Here is a 22,670-nt window from a genome sequence, read left to right on the forward strand (position 1 = left end):
GAGGATGCATTTAGAGACTTCAATGATTTTGCTTTCTTCGTGGAACCCATATGCTCTTAAATATTCCAGATATTATTAAAAATTAACTCGAATAGAAGTGGACTCAAAATATTACAGTGTTCCTTTAATGATTTTTTCGGACACTGATGTAGAAAAAGAGCTGTGTCCTTTTATCAACATGGCTATTTCAAATGTGCTCTCGTAAATTCTTGTGTAGTATTGATCACTTCTTTATATTTTCTGTATAAGAATTATGTATCAAGTGCATTAAAATATATTTAAATTTTGCTCCTTGTAAGAATTATTCATCGTGGTCAGTGAAAGAATATAGAAAATAGAACCTTGAGCTGCACAGAGGGGCGGGCTGTGCACACATCAGCTCTGAGAAACAGACACAGCATCTCTGACTCCTCACTCCGAGAACAGCCCCGAGCGTCTGTCCGTCGGCAAAAGAGCAGTCCGCCCCTGTGCTGAATCCGCAGAGGAACATCAAGGAGCAACCAGAACAAACTATGGGCACACATGGCAACCCGGACAAACATCTCGGACCGCAGGAGGAGCAGAGGCGGCCAAACAGAGGGCACGAGGCTCCATGTATATGAGCTCCCCGAGCCAGCAGCAACCTCCCCCTGCGCCCAAGGAGACACTCAGGAGCGCGGCCTGGATCAGAAATGCATGTGCGCAGGCTCGCAGCAGCATGACCCACAGCATCGGGAGCGTGGACGCCACCCAGCTGTGCGTCACGGAGGCAGGGACACACGACGCGCTGTTCTTTAACCTTCCGGGAATGAAGCCCGGGCGCGCCAGGACATGGGTGACCCCCGAGGACGTTATGATCCGCCAGGAGTACAGTCACAAAAGGACAAGTCCTGTAGGATCCACTCGCAGGACATCCTGCAGCGATCCGACGCACAAAGACGGAGCAGCTGGGCTGGAGAGCCGCTGGGGACGGAGTTCCGGTGTGGGACGAGGGAAACGTTCTGGAGGGGGAGGGTGGCGACAGCTGCTGGACACCGAAAATGTACTCAATGCCCCTGAACCGAACGCTTAGAAATGGTTAAGATGCGAGATTTTGTTTTCTGTATTTTACCACGATTTGAAAGGAAGGAGAACACCTAACGCTGAGTGGAGGAAAGCCATCGGCGGTCACCCGGCAGGGGTGGCGACGGGGGAGGCACACCTGGGACGGAACCTTCCAGAATGACAGGAATGCAATGCCCGAGGGCTGGGGTGGTGGGTGCACAGATGGACACCTGTGTCAGAAGCCAATGAGCAGAACTCTTCAAATGGCTGTACTGTGGGGCGTCTGGGTGGCTCAGTCTGTTAAGTGTCTGCTAAGCATCTGCCTTCGGCTCAGGTCATGATCCTGGGGTCCTGGGATGAGTCCCGCGTCAGGTTCCCTGCTCAGCAGGGTGTTTGCTTCTCCCTCTCCTTCTGCCGCTCCCCCTGCTTGTGCTCTCTCTCTCCAATAAATAAATAAAATCTTTTAAAAAAAAAATTAGAAAAACAGGGACGTCTGGGTGGCTCAGTCGGTTAAGTGTCTGCCTTCGGATCAGGTCATGATCCCAGGATCCTGGCATCAAGCCCTGCAAAGGGCTCCCTGCTCAGCAGGGAGCCTGCTTCTCCCTCTCCGTCTGCTCCTTCCTATTGCTCATTCTCTCTCTCTCCAATAAATAAATAAATAAAATCTTTTTTAAAAAATTAAAAAAAAAATAGAACCTTGAAATAAAGCAAATGACCCAATTGACAATTGAAACTCCTTCCTTTTTAAGTCACATTTCACTTTAGTTTTGCTTGAAGATTTTTCAGCAGCCCCCTAAAATATTTCTATTTTGTGGAGGGGAGGACTTTCTAAATGTGGTAAAATTTAAATTTTTTATGGAAGCAGAATTCAACACACATCTTTGAAAGGAGAGTCAAATACCATACAGTAAATTAATTTAACTATATTTACAAGTTATGTTCACCTTACTGGTATGTCATCTAATCATATTTTTACTACCTCTGGAAGGTGTGGCTCATGACTATGATAGAATGTTTAGTACTGATGACCACTTCACTATGGCAAAATAATGTATGATCAAGGAACTTTAAAAATAGCTTTTTTTTTAAAGACTTTATTTATTTATTCATGAGAGACAGAGAGAGAGAGAGAGGCAGAGGGAGAAGCAGGCTCCCAAGGAGCAGGGAGCCCAATGTGGGACTCGATCCCAGGACCCTGGGATCATGACCTGAGCCGAAGGCAGACGCTTAACCATCTGAGCCACCCAGGTGCCCTAAAAATAGCTTTGTAAAAGAATACAGGAACACCAATTCAAAGGGATACATGCACCCCTATGTTTATAGCAGCATTATACACAATAGCTAAGATGTGGAAGCAGCCTAAGTGTCCATCGACTGAGGAATGGGTAAAGAAGATGTGGTATATACATACAATGGAATATTATTCAGCCATAAAAAAGAATGAAATCTTGCCACTTGCAATGACATGGATAGAGCTAAAGTATAATGCTTAGTGAAACAAATCAGTCAGAGAAAGACAAATACCATATGCTTTCACACATATGTGGAATTTTAAGAAACAAAAGAAGGCAAATAAGCAAAGGGAAAAAATAAGTGCGAGAGAGACAAATCAAGGAACAGACTCTTAATATACAGAACAACTGATGGCTGGGGACCTGGGTGAAATAGGAGATGGGGATGAAGGAGTGTACTTGTTGAGATGAACACAGGGTGATATATGGAAGTGTTGAATTACATATCGTTCACCCGAAACTAACACTGTAAGTTAACTAACTGGAATTAAAATTAAAAACTTAAAAAAAAGTAACTTTGTAAAATTGTAAATACCTGGGAAAAGGTAATTTAACAACAGAGACTATTCATATTTACATATGAATGTTTTATTATAAAATAACCAGTTTACACTAAATCCAAACTTAAAAAGTAATATTTACTAAGAAATAATTACTCACTTTTCACAAGTGTCTTTATATTTATCTCCATGTTCTTTTTCAATAGGGAGCACCCCTCATGCATTTAAAAAGTGACTGAATTAACAAAATATAATTTACATATTTGTTTTTCAGAAAGATACTCTCTTTTAAGTGAGATTCTCTAGAATGTACATAAACAAATTTGTTCCAGGAAAGTCAGCTGAGGAGTGTTTTAAGTGGTGGTTTCACTGTTCAATAAAACATTGTTTGTAATCTTGTTGATGTAAAACCGTGAGGAAGGAAATGTGTTCTGGAATGGAAGCACACATTCTAAAGAGTTTAGCGCAGTCTGGTTTGTCATGTGGCCGGGATTTCAAAAAGGAAGAGGAAGTTGCATAATTCAGTAGAGCAAGTGACCTGCAAGTGATCGACTATTTATGGTAAAATGAAATCTTAAGAAATAGCAACAATGTGGGGCGCCTGGGTGGCTCAGTTGTTAAGCATCTGCCTTCTGCTCAGGTCATGATCCCAGGGTCCTGGGATCGAGCCCCGTGTCGGGCTCCCTGCTCCGCGGGAAGCCTGCTTCTCCCTCTCCCACTCCCCCTGCTTGTGTTCCCTCTCTCACTGTGTCTCTTTCTGTCAAATAAATAAATAAAATCTTAAAAAAAAATAGCAACAATGCTAATTACAGTAGTACTATTCATTATTAGTATTTCAAGGACCTTAAAATGACAAAGTTCTCAGTTCTGAAAATTGAATAAAAATGTATCATAATCATTCTTATATTTACTCCTACCCATAGACAACATTATAACAGGAAGAGATCTAAGAGGCATTTTTTTGAAAATAAGAATACTGTACTTCAGGGACGCCTGGGTGGCTCAGATGGTTAAGCGTCTGCCTTCGGCTCAGGTCATGATCCCAGGGTCCTGGGATCAAGTCCCACATCGGGCTCCCTGCTCCGTGGGGAGCCTGCTTCTCCCTCTGCCTCTGCCTCTCTCTCTCTCTCTCTCTCATGAATAAATAAATTAAAAAAAAAAAAGAATACTGTACTTCAGGCATAGCATGGAATATAAAGAGATTTTAATATGTAATAATATCTTTGGTTAGGCATACCGTACCTTGGTAGTTGTTAGAGTATATTCCTATTTGTGGGTCTGTTTTTGTATCAGACCACTCAAAGTCCAAGTCTGACTGACTTGTTTCACTAAGCATTATACTTTAGCTCTATCCATGTCATTGCAAGTGGCAAGATTTCATTCTTTTTTATGGCTGAATAATATTCCATTGTATGTATATACCACATCTTCTTTACGATGGACACTTGGGCTGCTTCCACATCTTAGCTATTGTGTATAATGCTGCTATAAACATAGGGGTGCATGTATCCCTTTGAATTGGTGTTCCTGTATTCTTTTACAAAGCTATTTTTAAAGTTCCTTGATCATACATTATTTTGCCATAGTGAAGTGGTCATCAGTACTAAACATTCTATCATAGTCATGAGCCACACCTTTCACAGGTAATAAAAATATGGTTGGATGTTCTGGAAAATAATACTAGCATCTATAACTAACCTGTGATCATGTTTTGGGTCTAAACTAATAAATAATATGTTGATCTTACTATGTCTACATAGATATTATTCAAAGATGAGTCATGTAAAGTGATATGATTACATTTCTTTTCTTGGTCAGTTTGCCTCATTTTTTCCCCCACTGCTTTGTACTCTAATTTCTTTTTTTTTTTTTTTAAAGATTTTATTTATTTATTTGAGACAGAGAGAATGAGAGAGAGAGAGCACATGAGAGGGGGGAGGGTCAGAGGGAGAAGCAGGCACCCTGCTGAGCAGGGAGCCCGATGCGGGACTCGATCCAGGGACTCCAGGATCATGACCTGGGCCAAAGGCAGTCGCTTAACCAACTGAGTCACCCAGGTGCCCTGTACTCTAATTTCTTATTAATTCATCTCCCCTCTCCGAGAAACAGGAATCTCTTGTTCTGTTCAAATACGTTACTTTTCTTGGAGACATTACCCCTAGAGCCCTCTATCATCCAGTTTCAAATGGGATTGCTCCCTTCTGGGCCTCTTGTATAGCTGTCATTCGAGGATCTCCCTTCATGTTCTTCAACAATGTTCACCTGAGGCTGAAGCCTCTGTGTTGAGAGAACCTCCTCACCCCCTTTTCTTTTTCCTTGTTGTATTCTTATTTTTGTGCACCAAATGCACATTTAGGTTGTCATTTACTTTCTGACAAAGAGAGCATGAGAGATAAACTTTATGATTCTTTGTATTGTTTATAAAAATGTCTTCACGTATCACACTTGAATGATCTCATCTGCCTCAGTGTAGACCTCTAGGTTAGAAATCACTTTCCTTTATAATTTTGAAGGCATTGGTCCATTGTCTAATGGCTTCAGGCATTTCTATTGAGAAGTCCAATCCATTCTGATTCTCAGTCATGAGCATAGAACCTGTTTCTTCTACCTGGGAACCTGTGCATGAACTCAGTCTCCAGTGCCCTCTCCTCCTTAAAGGTGGGGAACCGAGGCTGAAAGTACCAACAATCTGATAAAAAAAATGTTTTTAAGACTTTAATTTATTTGACAGAGAGAGAGAGAGCACAAGCAGGGGGAGTGGCAGGCAGAGGGGGAAGCAGGCTCTCCACCGATCAGGAAGCCCAATGCGGGACTCAGTCCCAGGACCCTGGCATCATGACCACAGCTGAACCCAGACACTTAACAGACTGAGCCACCCAGGGGCCCTGTCTCTAATCAAATGCTTGGTCTTCCTGACAACCAGCCTCCAGCATGAAGCTATCCAGGGCTCCTACACCCTCCAGCCATTAGCCACCTCATTAACATAATAAGGACACACCTCTCACTCTTGAAACTCAAAGGGTTTCTGAAGTTCTGATCCAGGAATTGGATATATACAAAGACTAAATTGGATATATACAAAGACTAAGTATATATATGCACACCACAAATGGTCCTATGGCTTTTGACAAAAGCTAATGTCATTGTCTACCATTATAATATCATACAAAATAGATTCACCACCCTGTGTTTCACCTACTTATCCTTCTCTTTATTTCCCACACTTGCGGTAACTATTTTTTACTGCCTCTATAATTTGACTTTTTCCATAATGTCATATAGTTAGAATCATATAGCATGTAGCCTTTTTAGACTGCTTTCACATAGAAATATGCATTAAAGTTTCCTCCGTGTTCTTGCTTGACTTGACAGCTCATTTCTTTTTATTGCTGAATAATATTCCATAGTATGGATGTACCACAGTTTATCTATTCACCTATTGAATGATATCATGTGTGATTCCAGTTTGGGGCAATTACGAATAAAGCAGCTATAAATATTCACGTGCAGAGTTTTTTTTTGTTTGTTTGTTTTTAAAGAGTTATCTATTTACTTGAGAGGGAGAGAGCACAGGCAGGAGAGGCAGAGGGAGAGGCAGAAAGAATCCCAAGCAGACTCCACACAGAGTGTGGAGCCTGCCGTGGGGCTCGATATCAGGACCCCAAGATCATGACCTGAGCCGAAACCAAGAGTCAGAAGCTGAACCAACTGTGCCACCCAGGCACCCCCACGTGCAAAGTTTTGTGTGAACATAAGTTTTCTACTCATGTGAGCAAATATTCATGAGCATGGTAACTGGGTCATATGGCAAGAGTATGTTGATCTGTGTTAACTTCCAAATTACCATCCAAAGTGGCTGTACCATTTACATTCCTACCAGCAATGAACAAGCATTCTGGTTGCTCCATACCCTCACTGGCATTTGGTGTTGTCAGTATTTTGGATGTTAGCCTTGCTCATAGGCATGCCGTGGCATCTCATTGTTGTTTTAATTTGCATTTCTCTAATGTCATATGCTGTTGAGTCTCCTTTCATACACTCACTTTTCATTTGTATATCTTATTTGGTGAGGTGTTTGTTCAGATCTTTTGCCCAGTTTTAAATTGGGTTGTTTTCCTGTTGTTGAGGTTTCGGTGTTTTTTGCGTATTTTGAATACAAGTCCTTTATCAGATATGTATTTTGCAAATATTTTCTCCTAGTTTGTGACTTTTCTTTTCCTTCTCTGAACAGTGCCTTTCACAGAGCAGAAGTTTTAAATTTTAGTGAAGTTTAACTTGTAAATTTTTTCTTTCATGGATTGTGTTTTTGTTGTTTCTAAAAACTTATCACCAAACCCAAGGTCACCTAGATTTTCTCCAATGTTATCTTTCAGAAGTTTAGTTTTGCATTTTAAATTTAAGTCAATGATCCATTTCATTTTATTTTTTTAGATTGTATTGATTTATTTCAGAAAGAGAGAGAGAACACAAGCAGGGAGAAGGGGCAGAGAATGAGAGAGAAGCAGGCTTCCTGCAGAGCAGGGAGCCCAATGTGGGGCTCTATCCCAGGACCCCGGGATCAAGACCTGAGCTGAAGGCAGATGCTTAACTGACTGAGCCACCCAGGCGCCCCAATGATCCATTTCAAATTAAGTTTTGCAAAAGGTGTAAAGTCTATGTTTACACATTTTTTTTTTTTTTGCATGTGGATGTTCAGTTGTTCCAGAATCATTTTTTGAAAAAACTATTCAATTGACACATTTGTCAAAGACCCATTGAATGTATTTGTGTGCGTCTATTTCTGGGCTCTGTATTCTTTCCACTGATCTATTTTTCTAGTCTTTTGCCAATACCACACTGTTTTGAATACTGTAGCTTTATAGCAAATTTTAATATTGGGCACTGTCAGGCCTGTGACTTTGCTCCTCTTCTTCAGTATTGGTTGGCTCTCCTGGGACTTTTGTCTTTCCATAAAGACTTTAGGATTAGCTTGTTGATGTCCAAAAAATAATTTGCTGAGATTTTAATTGAGATTGTGTCAAATCTATCAAGTTGGGAAGAAGTGACATCTTTTTTAAGATTGTATTTATTTGAGAGAGAGAGAGAATGAGAGAGAGAGAGCATGAGAAGGAGGCAGGGTCAGAGGGAGAGGCAGACTCCCTGCTGAGCAGGGAGCCCGATGAGGGACTCGATCCCAGGACTCCAGGATCATGACCTGAGCTGAAGGCAGTTACTTAACCGACTGAGTCACCCAGGCACCCAGAACTGACATCTTGACAATATTCAATCTTCCCACTCATAAACATGGAATATCTTTCCATTTATTTGGATCTTCTTTGATTTCTTTCATCCAAATTTTATAGTTCTCCTCATATAGATTTTGTACACATTGTGTTAGATTTATACCTAAGTATTTCATTTTTTTTTTTGTGCTAATGTAAGTGGTATTGTGTCTTTAATTTCAAATTCCAGTTGTGCATTCCTGGAAAATATAAACAAGTAGCTTTTGTATATGTTAACCTTGTATCTTACAACTTTGCTATAATTGCTTATTATTTTTAGGGGGTTTTTTTTGGTTAATTTTTTGGGATTTTGTCATGATCATGTCACATGTTTATTATTAAAAAACAGGTATATTTCTTCCTTACCAACCTCTTGTCTAATTATTTTTAAATGTCTATTTTATCAGCTAGACCATAAACTCTGAGGGTGAGTTTTCATCTTGTTTACTTGTCATCTCTTTTATGCTCAGATTTTTATTAATTTGACCACATTAAGTTGTTGTGGCACTAAATAACTTAGCTAGAAATTAAATGCTTCTAAGTTAATGCTATTTTGTCAAGTACTCTATGTTACTCTATGGTAACTATGATAAACTTGGCTAATTTAGTGCCTCAGTTTCTCTGTGTGCTAACAGGGATGTTGTATGTATGTTATAGATTGGCGTAAGGACTAAAGTCCATCTACATCAAGTTCTTAGGACAGTACCTTGAACATAGTCAGCCCTCAAGAAATAGAGATTTTTAGTGTTTGCATTAGGAAATTGGCTATTGCTTGTGCGCAGTACTACGCATAACCTTGAACAGCCAATGAACTTTTCGCTCAGATGGACAAAGAGTAATAAAAGCCAAAGAAAAAAGTTGTAACAAAGAGGGCAGGAGTTGAGAAGGGTTAGTGGAAGCAATGTTTCTGTGAGTGTACAGTAAAGTGAGAGGGTCAAGATGAGTAGGAGTAAAGTGGTGGAAGTCCAAGGCTGGCAAGGAAATCTCCAAAGGATAGGTTCTCAAGACTCTCTTTGTATTGGAGGTGATGGGAACCAAATGACCTTGAGGACAGATGAACACAGCAGAGGACAGGTAGGACCGACCCTCCCGCACTACCCCTGGGGCGGGTGGAGAAGCTGCGGAGCATAAGCCCGGGCAGCGGGTGGGCGGCTTTAGCTTCCCCAACCTTAGCACGAGCAGGAGCGGCCCACGCCCCGCCCCAGTCATCCCGCCCCCGCTCCCCGCTGCCCTGTTACCATAGGGACTGGGTCACCTGACCAGGAGCCGCGCGCGTGCGCGGGCGGAAGGCGGGGGCGGCACCGTGACGCGCCTCGCGGGCGGTCCTCGGGCTCGAGCGGCTCTTCTGTCTTCGGGTCCCGCAAGTCCGTGCCAGTTACCGGCGGCGGCAGCGGCAGCGGCGGTGAGCGGGTCCTTGTGGCCTAGGTGAGCAGCGGTGTGGGGAGAGAGGGGCGCTCAGGCCGCGTCCTGGGTGCGGGGACTAGGGGCGGAGGCAATGGAGCCACGGGTCACCTAGCGGAGAACGTCTGGGTCTCAGAGGTTTTCGGGAAGCGGCGGCGACGCCCTCTCCTCAGTGGTCTCCGCGCCCCTCCTTGCGCCCTGCGGGGCCCGGGGCGAAAGTTTGCACGAGCGGCATGCTCTGCCTGCGACCCTGTGGGTTTCGTGGTCTCGCCCGGAACTGGGGCGAGGGGGCGGTGGGGGGACGCCGGGGGTCGGCGGGGTTAGGGACAGCCCTGAGGCCCGGCCCGGGGCGACGCCGTCAGCTGCCGCCTCAGCTCGGACTCCTCGTTCTGGTCCGTCTCGACCGTTTTTTGTTCCTCTTGGCTGAGATCCCTGGGGACCGGTGGAAGGAAGAGCGGCTGGCTGTGGCTCGTCACGGTGCTCTGCGTTTCCTTGGACTGTACCCAGTCACCTTCCTGGGTGGCTTGATCGGACCGCCCTGGATTTGGAAGGAGGAAGGAGGTGTCTGTTGAGTGGGCCAAGCCTTGACTTTGTGGAAGGGGGTGGGGAGGGGTTGTTCGCTGCGCGCCTATTCCTGGAGAAGTTGGAGGAAAGGGAGAAACGTTCCAGCGGGGTGTGTGCAGAAGGAAATATCCCTTGAGCTTTAATGACTCACAGTTTTCATTTCACGATTTCCTTGTAGTAATGGGAAAGTGAAGGCATATGGATGTGGAAAGTTTACCTTTTCACCAGAGTGGAATTATTTAATCATGGAGTCTTCCAATGTGCCAGTTTTTGAAAGGAATTTCTAGGTTATCTAGTCTGTATATATTATCTGCATACGCATTTACTGTGATTTCTTTTTTCCTTTATGTAAGTACATTACTTCATAAGTACATTTGGTTTACCAAACTCTTAACATCTACGTGTTTGAAAGAAAAAAACAAAAAGGAAAATTACATTGAAAACAGCTGCAGGCTGTTAGCTTTATCTTCCATGTATGTAAGTGATTAAAATTCACATTTTCCAATCTTTACCTTTTCTATTTGAGGTTGAGGGCAAACGGTTAAAAAAAATTCTTTTTTTCATGTTTTCTGTTACCAATTTAGCTCTATAAATTTTTGTCCTTTAAATGGTATGGAAATATTATAGATCAAGTGGTTTGTGCCACAGAATGAAAATAAGGAAGTGGAATGTCTTAAAATGTTCAGGAAATAGTCCATTATAATCCAGATTTAACTTCGACAACGTTAACTTTTAGTTATTTTGAGTATTATAAGCATATGAAAATCTTTACCAGAAGAGGATGAATTTACAAATAGTTGACAGTTGAATGTACTCTTCAGTAAAACCATTTCTTAAACATAACTATTTTTTTTCCTGTTTTTGCCAGATACAGGTACTTTTTTTAGGTAGTAAATGCCAAGATTTTCTAAAAAAAAAAAAATTCCTCTGAACAACTTCAGAAAAATCTAGTAATAGTTATATTAGCATTTATTAATTTCTTTCCAAGTGCTGCCAGCATTATTTGTACATTTATTTAATTTTTGAGGTGATGAACAGTAACATGGCTCGAAATGTAAGCAATAAAATAGGTTCTCAGTGTAGTCTCCTTCCTTCTAAAGGCCCCCCCCAGCCAACCACATTTCCTTCCTATAGGAGCCAACTGTTTTATGTTTCTTAGGTATCCATCCAGGGATATTTAATACCTATACAAACAAACATATATTCTCCCCCTTCCTCTTTTCTTTTTTATTGTGGTAAAATACACACAACAGAATTTACCATCTCAACCATTTTTAAGTGTGCAGTTCACAGGTTTTTAAATACACTGACAATGTTGTACAGCCATTACCACCATCCATCCTTAAAAAACTCTTCATCATGTAAAATGGAAACTCTATACTCATTAAACAGTAAGTCCCCATTCTCTCCTTCCCCCCAGACCTTAGTAACCATCATTATACCTTTATGATTTTGTACCTCATATAAGTGGGATCATATGGTATTTGTCTTTTTGTGATTGGTGTATTTCACTTAATGTAATGTCTTCAAGATTCATCCAGCATGTCGCAGAAATTCTTTCCATTTTAAAGCTGAATAATGTTTCATTGTATGTGTATACCACATTTTGCTTGTCCATTCATTTACAGGTGGACACTTGCATTACTTCCATGTTTGAGCTTTTGTGGATATTGCTGCTGTGAACTTGGGTGTACAAATATCTCTTTAGACATAGATTTTAATTCTTTTGGGTGTATACCCAGAAGTGGAATGATGGATCATATGGTAATTTTTTTTTTTTTTTTTTTTTTGTGGAACCACCATACTGTTTTCTAGTGGCTCTACCATTTTATATTCCCATCAGCAGTGCACAAGGGTTCCAGTTTTTCCACATCCCCTCTAATTGATCCTTTTTTAAAAATTTCAATATAGTCAACATACAGTGTTATATTAGTTCCAGGTGTACAATATAGTGATTCAACAATACCATATATCACCCAGTGCTCATTAGGACAAATACATTCCTTAATCCCCCGTCACCAGTTTCACTGATCCCCCCAGCCATTTCCCTTCTGGTAACCATCAGTTCGTTCTCTATAGTTAAGAGTCTTTTTTTGGTTTGCCTCTTTTTCTCCCCTTTGCTCATTTGTTTCTTAAATTCCACATTCCACATATGAGTGAAATCATATGGTATTTGTCTTTTTCTGTCTTATTTTGCTTAGCATACTCCCTAGCTTATTCATTTCCAAATGGCAAGATGTCATTCTTTTTTATGGGTGAATAATATTCTGTGTGTGTGTGTACATCCCACATCATCTTCATTCATCTGTTGATGGACACTTGGGCTGCTTCCATAGTTTGGCTATTGTAAATAATGCTGCAATAAACACAGGGGTGCATGTATCCCTTTGAATTTGTGTTTTTGAATTTTTTGGGTAAATACCCAGTAGTGCAATTATTGGATTGTAGGGTAGTTCTATTTTTAATTTTTTGAGGAACTTCCATACTGTTTTCCAGAGTGGCTGCACCAGTTTGCATTCCCACCAACAGTGCAAGAGGGTTTCTTTTTCTCACATCAAGGCCAACACTTGTTTTTTCTTGTGTTTTTGATTTTAGCCATTCTGATAGGTGTGAAGTGATATCTCATTGTGGTTTTGATTTGCATTTCCCTGATGATGAGTGATGTTGAACATCTTTTCATGTGTCTTTTGGCCATCTGGATGTGTTTGTTTTTTTTTTCCCCCTAAAGATTGTATTTATTTATTTGACAGAGAGAGACAACAGCGAGAGAGGGAACACAAGCAGGGGGAGTGGGAGAGGGAGAAGCGGGCTTCCCGCGGAGCAGTGAGCCCGATGTGGGGCTCGATCCCAGGACCCTGGTATCATGACCTGAGCCGAAGGCAGACGCCTAACGACTGAGCCACCCAGGCGCCCCATCTGGATGTGTTTTTTAGAGAAATGTCTGTTCATGTCTTCTGTCCATTTTTAAATTGGATTATTCTTTGGGCTTTGAGTTGTATAAGTTCTTTATATATTTTGGATACTAACTCATTATCAGGTATGACATTTGCAAATATCTTCTTCCATTCAGTAGGTTGCCTTTTAATTTTGTTGATTGTTTCTTTTGCTGTGCAGAAACCTTTTATTTTGAGGTAGTCCCAGTAGTTTACTTTTGCTTTTGGTTTTCTTGCCTCAGGAGACTTAACCTAGAAAAATGTTGCTATAGCCCATGTTAGAGCCGTTACTGCCTGTGCTCTCTCCTAGGATTTTTATGGTTTCAGGTTTCACATTTAGGTCTTTAATCCATTTTGATTTTATTTTTTGTGTATGGTGTGAGAAAGTGGTCCAGTTTCATTCTTTTGCATGTATCTGACCAGTTTTCCTTCAATACTTGTCTTTTTTTGTTTTGTTTTTTTTATAGTAGCCATCCTAATGGGTGTGAAGGTGGTATCTCCTAGTTTTGATTTGCATTTTTGTAATGATTAATCATGTTGAGCATCTTTTCATGTGTTTATGGCCATTCTTGTATCTTTTTTTGACAAATGTCTATTCAAGTCCTTTGCCAGTTTTTTTTTCTTGTTGAGTTTTAGTAGTCCTCTAAATATTCTAGGTATTAATCCCTTATTGGATATATGATTTGCAAATATTTTCTCCCATTCTGTGGGTTGCTTTTTTTTGCTCTGTTGATGCTGTCTTTTCATGTACAAAAATTTAAAATTTTCATGAAGTCCAGTGTGTAGATTTTCTTTTGTTACCTGTATCTTTGGTATCATGTCCAAATAAATCACTGGTAAATCCAAAGTCATGAATCTTTTGTCCTATGTTTTCTTCTAAAAGAGTTTTTATTGTTTTAGGTCTTAAGTTTAGCTCCTTTACCCATTTTGAGTTAATTTTTATAAGTAGTGTTAGATAAGGGTCCACCTTCATGCTTTTGCACATGGATGTCCAATTTTCTGTGCCATTTGTTGAAAAGACTTTTACTCATTGAATGGTCTTGGCACTCTTCTCAAAAATCATTTAACATATATGTGAGGCTTTATTTCTAGGCTTTCTGTTCTTTTCCATTGATCTATATGCCATTATGCTAATACCTTACTGTTTTGATTAGTGTAGCTTTATAGTACATTTTGAAATGAGGAAGTATGAGTCTTCCACTTTTGTTCTTTTTCAAGATTGTTTTGTATATTTGAATCCTTTGAGATTTTATATGGATTTTAGGATGAGTTTTCTATTCCTGAAAAAAAGTCATTGTGATTCTGATAAGGATTGCATTGAATCTTGAGATCACTTTGGATGATATCGACATTTTAACAGTATTAAGTCTACCAATCCATGAACGTGGGATGTGCTTCATTTTATTTATATTCTCTTTCATTTCTTTCAGCAGTGTTTTGTAGTTTTTCCTCTTTTTTTTAATTAAATTTATTTATTTTAGAGAGCACGAGCAGGGGGAAGGGTAGAGGGAGAGGGGAGGGAGCGGGAGAGAGAATATCTCAAGCCAGACTCTGCGCTGAGCACAGAGCCTGATGTGGGGCTCGATATCATGACCCTGAGGTCATGAACTGAGCCGAAATCAAGAGTTGGATGTTTAACACACTGAGCTACCCCGGTGTGCCAAGAAACCAATGTTTTTATTCTAAATTTTCCTGGATTTGAAAGTATATATAGATGAAATGGGCAGCATCTTTTTGAGTACAACTAATTGCTCATCATTTGTCATGTATGAAATTAGAACATGTCCATCTTATATTGTTCCCAGGTTTCAAATATGTCTCTGTTATAGCTTATCATTACTTATGGTTCTTCTTCATGAACTTGGTTGTCAAAATACAATACTGATTCTAGATCTCAAATATATTTCTAATTCTATTGTTACCATCTGGTAATTTTTGTACTCGCATTGTCAAAATGCAGTACTTTTGCAAATGCCTCATGATTTTTTTTTTTAAGATTTTATTTATTTATTTGACAGAGAGATAGAGAGCACAAGTAGGCAGAGTGGCAGGCAGAGGGAGAGGGAGAAGCAGGCTCTCCACTGAGCAGGGAGCCTGACGTGGGGCTTGATCCCAGGACCCTGGGATCATGACCTGAGCCAAAGGCAGCCCCTTAACAGACTGAGCCACCCAGGCGCCCCCTAATGGCTCATGATTTTATTGAGAGGATGACCATCTTTTTTGTATTTGCAGAGGATTTTCATTTATGCTTTATATTATAAACACCAATTAGAATAATCAATGTGATGAGTTTTAGAAAATTTCACTATATTACTGTTCCTTTCCAGTCATATTTGTTTAAAGGCCAACCTTCATTTGGCCACTTAAAAGCCATACATATCAAGTAAATTTTGGTCTACAAATATAAAAGAATAAAAGATGGTAATATATTAGTAAAGCAGGATCAAGGGACTTGTTTCAAAATATTGCATGAGAAAGTTCTTCCTTTTGAATGACTGAAAAGTTTAATTTCTTTTATTAATTACAAGTATATTGTTTACTTATTCATTCTTAAATTTGAAAAATTTCAATTAGGTTATCATGATGGTCTGAAAATTCATGGTCTGTGATTTACTTAATAATGAATTTCCTCATTATCATAAGAGTCTAGGGTACAGCTACATGTCTTCTGATTTCTCTAATAAACGTTTTCCTCCACTTTCCTTTTCTCTGCTATCATGGGTGAAAAATGAAAAATTCCAAGTGTTCAAGGAACACTTTTTTTTTAGTGTGTTCAGAGTTTATATGTTCTTGAAAAGAGGATGTAGTACTTTGGGCAATACAAACTGAAGGATGAAAGAAATGCGATTATTTCAGTACTCCATCAATCTAGGTGATCTTATTTTTTGTTATTTTTAGTTTTTTAGCCTAGTTGCCAGCAGCTGATGAATTCTGATGTAATAATTTCTGGATTGATGAAATAGAAAGGTGTTTCAAGATAGAGGAAAACAAGTTCACTAAAATCCCATAATAGACCTTAGATTTATAAAAAGGTTCAGTTGAACCCTTATGATATTTAAAAGATAGATTTTACTACATTTAAAGATTTTTCTTTCTCTTTTTTCTTTGAAAGATCTCAAAGAATAAAATTCACTAAATAGAACTGCTGAGAAAAGGAACTCAAAAATTAAGATTGAGTCCATTGGATCCTGATGAAATAGAAAGGGTTGAGGGCAGATTTCTGAACCCTAGTCTAGACTTAACTGTTTCAGTTTCTGGGCTAGGACTCTAGAATCTTTATTAACATTTTTGGTTTATCTTTATGGACTTCAAATTTGAAGAAATGCTGTTTTAGGGCCTTAAGATGGTTTTTAATTTGCTATCATATGGTAGTCTAGTAGTCCCTCCTTATCTGCATAGTCATCTGTGGTCTGGAAGCAGATGATTCTCCTTCTGATGTATCATCAGAAGGTCAGTAGTAGCCTAACACTAGGTCACAATGCCTATGTCATTTGCCTCACTTCATCTCATCATTTTATCATCTAACATCACAAGAAGGGCAGTTACAGTACAATAAGATCTTTAGAGAGAGAGAGCACATTCATATAACTTACAGTATGTTGTTGTTACTAATTTTTTTTTAAGATTTTTTTTTTTTTTTTTTTTTTATTTGAGACAGAGAGAATGAGGGAGAGAGAGCACATGAGAGGGGGGAGGGTCAGAGGCAGAAGCAGGCTCCCTGCCGAGCAGGAAGCCCGATGCGGGACTCGATCCAGGGACTCCAGGATCATGACCTGAGCCGAAGGCAGTCGCTTAACCAACTGAGCCACCCAGGCGCCCCTGTTGTTACTAATTTCTTACTGTGCCTAGTTGTAACTTAAACTTTATCATAGTTGTATATGTATAGGAAAAAGCATAGTATATATAGGTTCAGTACTATCCCTAATTCAGATATCCACTAAGGGTCTTGGAATGTGTCCCTTTTGGATTAAGGGGGTACTTTAGATTACTTTCCTGATATGCATTTGTTGTTTCTTGTGCTAATTAAAGTTTTGCACTGTATTATTGAAGCTAATTCGGATACTTATATGTTTAAATAAGGGAATAGTTTGATATGCTGCCTTCCTATGAAAATAATTTATGGGACTAGAATGTTCAAGCCCTTTGCTATTGAACAGTTCCAGGAACATAGCATGTAGTGGCAGATACTTAAATGTGTTCTAAATTTTTTGCCTTAGCAGAAAAGATACTTTGTTGATTTACTGTATCATACATTGAGACCCTGGATAGAAACTTAAGTTGCCAGAGCTGGGACTAAGACTTGGCTTTTCTTTTTTCCCACTATATTTTTAAATTTTTTTAATTTTTAAAAATTCAGGTGTAATACAGCTATAACATTATATTAGTTTTAGGTGTACAACATAATGATTCTATATTTGTGTATAATACGAAATGATCACAGTAAGTCTAGTTAAGACCTGTCACCACACATAGTTTTTTTTCTTGTGGTGAGAACTTTTAAGATTTACTCTCAGCAACTTTCAGATATACAGGACAGCATTATTAACTCTAGTTATCATCCTGTAAATTTATATCTTCAGGACTTACTTATTTTATAAGTGGAAGTTTGTGCCTTTTGACCCCCTTCACCCATTTTGCCCATTCCTTTCCTTTCCCACCTCCCTCCCATCTCTGGGAACCACCAGTCTTTTCTCCATATCAATGAGTTTTTGTTGTTGTTGTTTAGATTCCACATATAAATGAGGTCATTTGGTTATTGTCTTTGACTTATTTCACATAGCATTATGTCCTTAAGGTCTGTCCATGTTGTCACAAATAGCAAGATATCCTATTTTTTTTATGGCTTAAAACTCCATTGTGTGTTTGTGTAGTCTCATCCATAGATGAATGGCAAGATTTCCTCTTCTGTTAAGGCTGAAAAATATCCCATTGTGTATATATACTACTTTTTTTTTTTAACCTGTTCATCCATTTGTGGACACAGCTTGCTTCCATTGTCTTGGTTATTTTAAATGGTGCTGCCTGGAACATGGAGATGCAGATATCTTTAAGTTAGTGTTTTTTTCCTTCATATAAATACCTGAAGGTGGAATTACTGGATCATATGGTGGTTCTATTTTTAATTTTTGGAGGAACCTCTATGCTGTTTTCCACAGTGGTTGCACCAATTTACATTCCCACCAGTGGTGTACAAGGGTTCCTTTTTCTCCGTATCTTCACCAACACTTATTTCTTATCATTTTGGTAATAGCCATTCTAACAGGTGGAGGTGCTATCTCATTCTTGTTTTGATTTGCATTTCCCTGATGACTAATGATGTTGAATTGAGCACCTTTTCATATACTTGTTTGCCATCTGTATGTCATTGGGAAAATGTCTATTTGGATCCTCTGTCCAATTTTGAATCAGATTTATTTTTTTATGTTTGCTCTTGAGTTGTAGGAGTTCTTTATTTTGGATATTAATTCCTTATCAGATATATGACTTGGAAATATTTTCTCCTGTTTTGTAGGTTGCCCTTTCATTTATTGATTGTTACCTTTGCTCTGCAGAGGTTTTTTAGTTTGACATAGTCTCCACTTGTTTAGTTTTCTTTTGTTGCATTTGCTTTTGGTCTTAATCCAAAAAAAAAAAAATCATCACCAAGACCAATGTCAAGGTGCTTATCATCTGTATCTTTTTTCTAGAGGTTTTTAGGCCTTAAGTTCAAGTCCTTAAAACACATTTTGAGTTGATTTTTGTGTATGGTATAAGATATTGGTCCAGTTTCATTGTTTTGCATGTGTCTGTCCAGTTTTCCTAGCACCATTCATTAAAAAGACTGTCTTTTCTTCATTGTATATTCCTGGCTTCTTTGTCATAAGTTAATTGACCACACATGTGTGGGTTTATTTCTGGGCTCTCTGTTCTGTTCTGTTGATCTGTGTGTGTGTTTTTATGCCAATAGCATACCCTTTTGATTACTATAGCTTTATAAGGTAATTTGAAATCTGGAAGCATGCCGCCTTTAGCCTGTTCTTCTTTCAAGATTGCTTTGGCTGTTTGGAGTCTTTTGTGGTTCCATACAAATTTTAGGAATTTTTATTCTAGTCCTTTGAAAATGCTATTAGAATTTTTATAGAGATTGTATTAAATCTGTAGATTGCTTTGGGAAATATGTATATTTTAACAATATTAATTTCTCCATTCCATGAGCACAGAATATCTTTTCATTTATTTGCATTGTCTTCAGTTTTTTTACATTCTTATGGTTTCAGTTTACAGGTCTTTAGTCTCTTTGATTAAATTTATTTCTAAATACCTTATTTTTTTATGCATTTGTAAATGGAATTGTTTTCTTAATTTCTCTTTTAGCTTATTAGTGTATAGAAGCAGGTGATTTTTGTATATTGATTTTTTTATCTTACAACTCTACTGAACTTGTTTATTAGTTCAGTTTGTGGTGGAGTCTTTAGGCTTTCTATACATAATATATCACCCACACATAGAGACAGTTTCAATTTTTTCCTTTCCAGTTTTGATGCCTTTTTTTCTTACCTAATTGCTCTGGCTAGGACTTCTAATATTGAGTAAAATTGGCAGGAGTGAGCATCCTCATCTCTACATTTCTCCCCCTTTTATGTTTTTGATGTCATAATTTACTTCTTTTTTTCCTTGTATCTTCCTTTGCAAATTATTGTACTTATTTTTTACTTTTGTTTTTTAGCATTCATACTAGCTTTGCAAGTGATTGCATCTTTATGGCACTAGATTATTCTGAATTTTACAATATATTTATTTTTATCGGTGAGATTCATACTTTCTTATATTTTCCTGTAATTAGCTCCCTTTGGTTTCTTGTAAGACACATCTAGTGGTGATGAATTCCATTAGCTTTTGCTTGTCTGTAAAACTTGTTATTTTTCCTTTAATTCTGAAGGACAGTTTTACTGAGTAGAGTATGCTTGGTAGTAGTTTTTTTCTTTATATTATGGCACCTCTTCTGGCCTGCAAAGTTTCTGCTGAAAAGTATGCTTAGTGTCTTATGGAGGCTCCCTTGTACGTAACCTGTTGTTTTTCTACACTGCTTTTAAGATTCTCTCTTTTTAAACATTTTTGATATTTAATTATAATGGGTTTTGATGTGGGTTTCTTTGGGTTCATGTTATTTGGAACTTTTTGGACTCCCTGGATCTGTATATCTGTTTCCTTTCCCAGGTTAGGAAAGTTTTTAGCCATTATTTTTTTCAAATAAGTTTTTTTCTGCCCCTGTTGTCTTCTGGGACCCTTATAATGGGAATGCTGATTTGTTTGATGTCCTGTTAGTCTCTTAAGCTATCTTTACTCCCCACCGTCACCCTTTTTGTTGTTGTTGTTGCTTTGATTGGATTAGTTCTATTACTCAGTTTTTGAGTTCACTGATTCTATGTTCTACTTCATTTAACCTGTTGTTGAACCCCTCTGTTGTATTTTCAGTTACATTATTGTATTTTTCAGCTTTTGTGACTTCCACTTGGTACTTTTATATATATTCTTTTGAAATTTTCACTTTTTTCACCCATTGTTCTCCTGAGCTAGGTGAACATATATGACTGTTATTTTGAATTCTCTTAGGTGAATCGTTTATCTCCATTTCATTAGGGTCTTTTACTGAGGTTTTATCTTGTTCTCTTATTTGTAATATTCTTTTGTTTCTCTCTTTTCCTTGACTTTTTGTTGCAATGATTAGATTAAAAAATCATCTCTTTTAGTCTTGAGTGACACACCTTATTTAAGAGATGGACCTCATCATTTAACTCAGTTCTCGGTTGTCTCTCATAACTTTTTAATTGTCCAAGCAGCCTGCTTTATTCTTAGGTGCTCCCAGTAGTTGAGGGTGTTCCAAGATCTGTCAGCGTTCCAAAAGGGAGGATCTCAGTCAGGACCTAGATTCAGGCTGGTTGGAAGCTAGACTTTCAGGCAGCAGCTTTTAAAGTATGCAAAATACCTCTTTCAGGGGAAGTTTTATGTCTCCTCATTCTGTGTTGTGCCCTAGGGTGATAGCCAGTTCACTTTTTTGTTGTTGTTGTTATAATCCTGTTGAACCTGTGAATACAGGTTTCTGGCTATGGAAGCCTGTTTATCAGGGGGTGTGCCCTATGGGCAGCAGCCTGTGTGCCAGTCCTGTACGCTAGCTTCTTTTTTGGAGACACCAGAGACCTGGTATGGGGCAGAGGGAGAGTGCAAAGATGTCACCTACTGGCTTCCCCAGTCTCTGGAGAGAATTGTAGTCAGCTCTTAGATATGTGTTTAATTAGAAGCCTGTTCCTCAGGCCACAGCTATGAAGATAAGCTAATTGACTTCTTTCATAGAAAGACTGGGGGTGGGGGTGGTTATTTCAGTCGGCTGACTCTGCCTTGTGCCCCGGGGAAGATAGCCTGTTAACAACTGTTTCTGTTTGTTACAGTCTTATGGAATTGATGAATTTAAGCCTTGCTGGCCACCAGAGCCAGGCAATCAAGGAGTATCTTCTGGGTAGCAGCTACAAAAGCTGGAGTACCAGATGTGTTGTAACTGCAGTTTAAGATCACTGATTCTACAGTCCAGAATTTTCATCATCCTATGATTTGTTTTTTAACAGCTGGGATTAAATAAACAAATACCATTTTAACTTAATCACTCATCATTTTTAAAAATGCAGACCAGTTGTAGCAGTTGGTTTGATTGAGGGAGTGAGGTCAACAACTCAGAAAATGACATGTGTTGCCATTCCAGATGGTATTATCTGGAAAACTTTATTAGTGTGTTTCCTACCTCATGAACCAGAGTATTACATCTAGAAAGCAAATTAACTAGATGTTACAAAATATTACATATGGTATTTGAGTTACAGAGACCTTTAGTCTGTATATACATAAAGACTCTGAGAAAGCTACCCTGACATTACCTTGAGGACATGGAGAGTCAAATGGGAAAGTTGATACTGAGGCAGAATAGTCAGGTATTTTTTATTTTTAGATGTTCTAAAAGAAACCCTGTAACTATTCCAAGCTCTGAGAAACCTCTTTGTAGAAACTGACTTGGGGGTTATTTTCTAAGGCCTAGGGATGCACTGGGTGCAGAGGATTTCATTATGCATGGAGAGAGTTGAGAGTCTTTGAGGTTGCAAAGAGTTTAGAGTGGGCCAAACCTGGTCTAGGGGTAAGTGGAGAGACCATTTCTTTCCAGGAATTAGACCAGTGAAACAAAGCTGTTAGGAATGTTGTTCTCAAACTCTGGTAGAGTAGATGGCAAGATGCTTTGCCTACTAATCTCAGGGTCACTGGGATCTATACCTTGTGATTGATTCTCAGTCAGCTGAAGGAGAGGCCTAGAAACAAAATTCTGTAGTCAGTACAATAGCATGTGAGAGGAGTTTTAAGTGAAAGTAAAATGAGAATTCACATACTGACGTAATAGAATTATATTCACAATCCTCTTAAATCTCATTATTGGTCATTCTGAAATTCCAACCATACTTGAAAGGATTTTTCAAAGGTAGTTTGGTAGGTCTTCAAAAAGGGCTAATTATTTTTGACATTAGATCAAAGAGTAATGCATACAAGTTAAGGGAGCCCTTCAGAAAAATAATACAAGAATTTATTATTCTCCCTGAAAGCTTTGAACAGTTTGTGTTCAAAGATGTAGACTTGAAAGATAAGAAAATTTGAACTTTTCAGTGAATGTTTGAAAATATC

General features: G+C 38.9%; 1 protein-coding gene across 3 annotated transcripts in view; it reads left to right on the forward strand.

The window, feature by feature from the left end:
* Positions 1 to 9,379: 9,379 nt before the first annotated feature.
* LOC110578638 (syndecan binding protein) overlaps positions 9,380 to 22,670 on the forward strand; it is a 36,146-nt gene continuing 22,855 nt past the window's right edge. For 2 of the 3 annotated variants that reach the window (XM_021688155.2, XM_021688156.2), the window contains exon 1: positions 9,380 to 9,501. The gene's annotated coding sequence lies outside the window, so the exon portion shown is untranslated. Of the gene's footprint in view, positions 9,502 to 10,107; positions 10,151 to 22,670 lie in introns of those variants that run through there. The other variant, XM_044914217.1, reaches the window with a different exon arrangement.

This window comes from Neomonachus schauinslandi, chromosome 4, assembly GCF_002201575.2.
Source record: "Neomonachus schauinslandi chromosome 4, ASM220157v2, whole genome shotgun sequence".
NCBI lineage: Eukaryota > Metazoa > Chordata > Mammalia > Carnivora > Phocidae > Neomonachus > Neomonachus schauinslandi.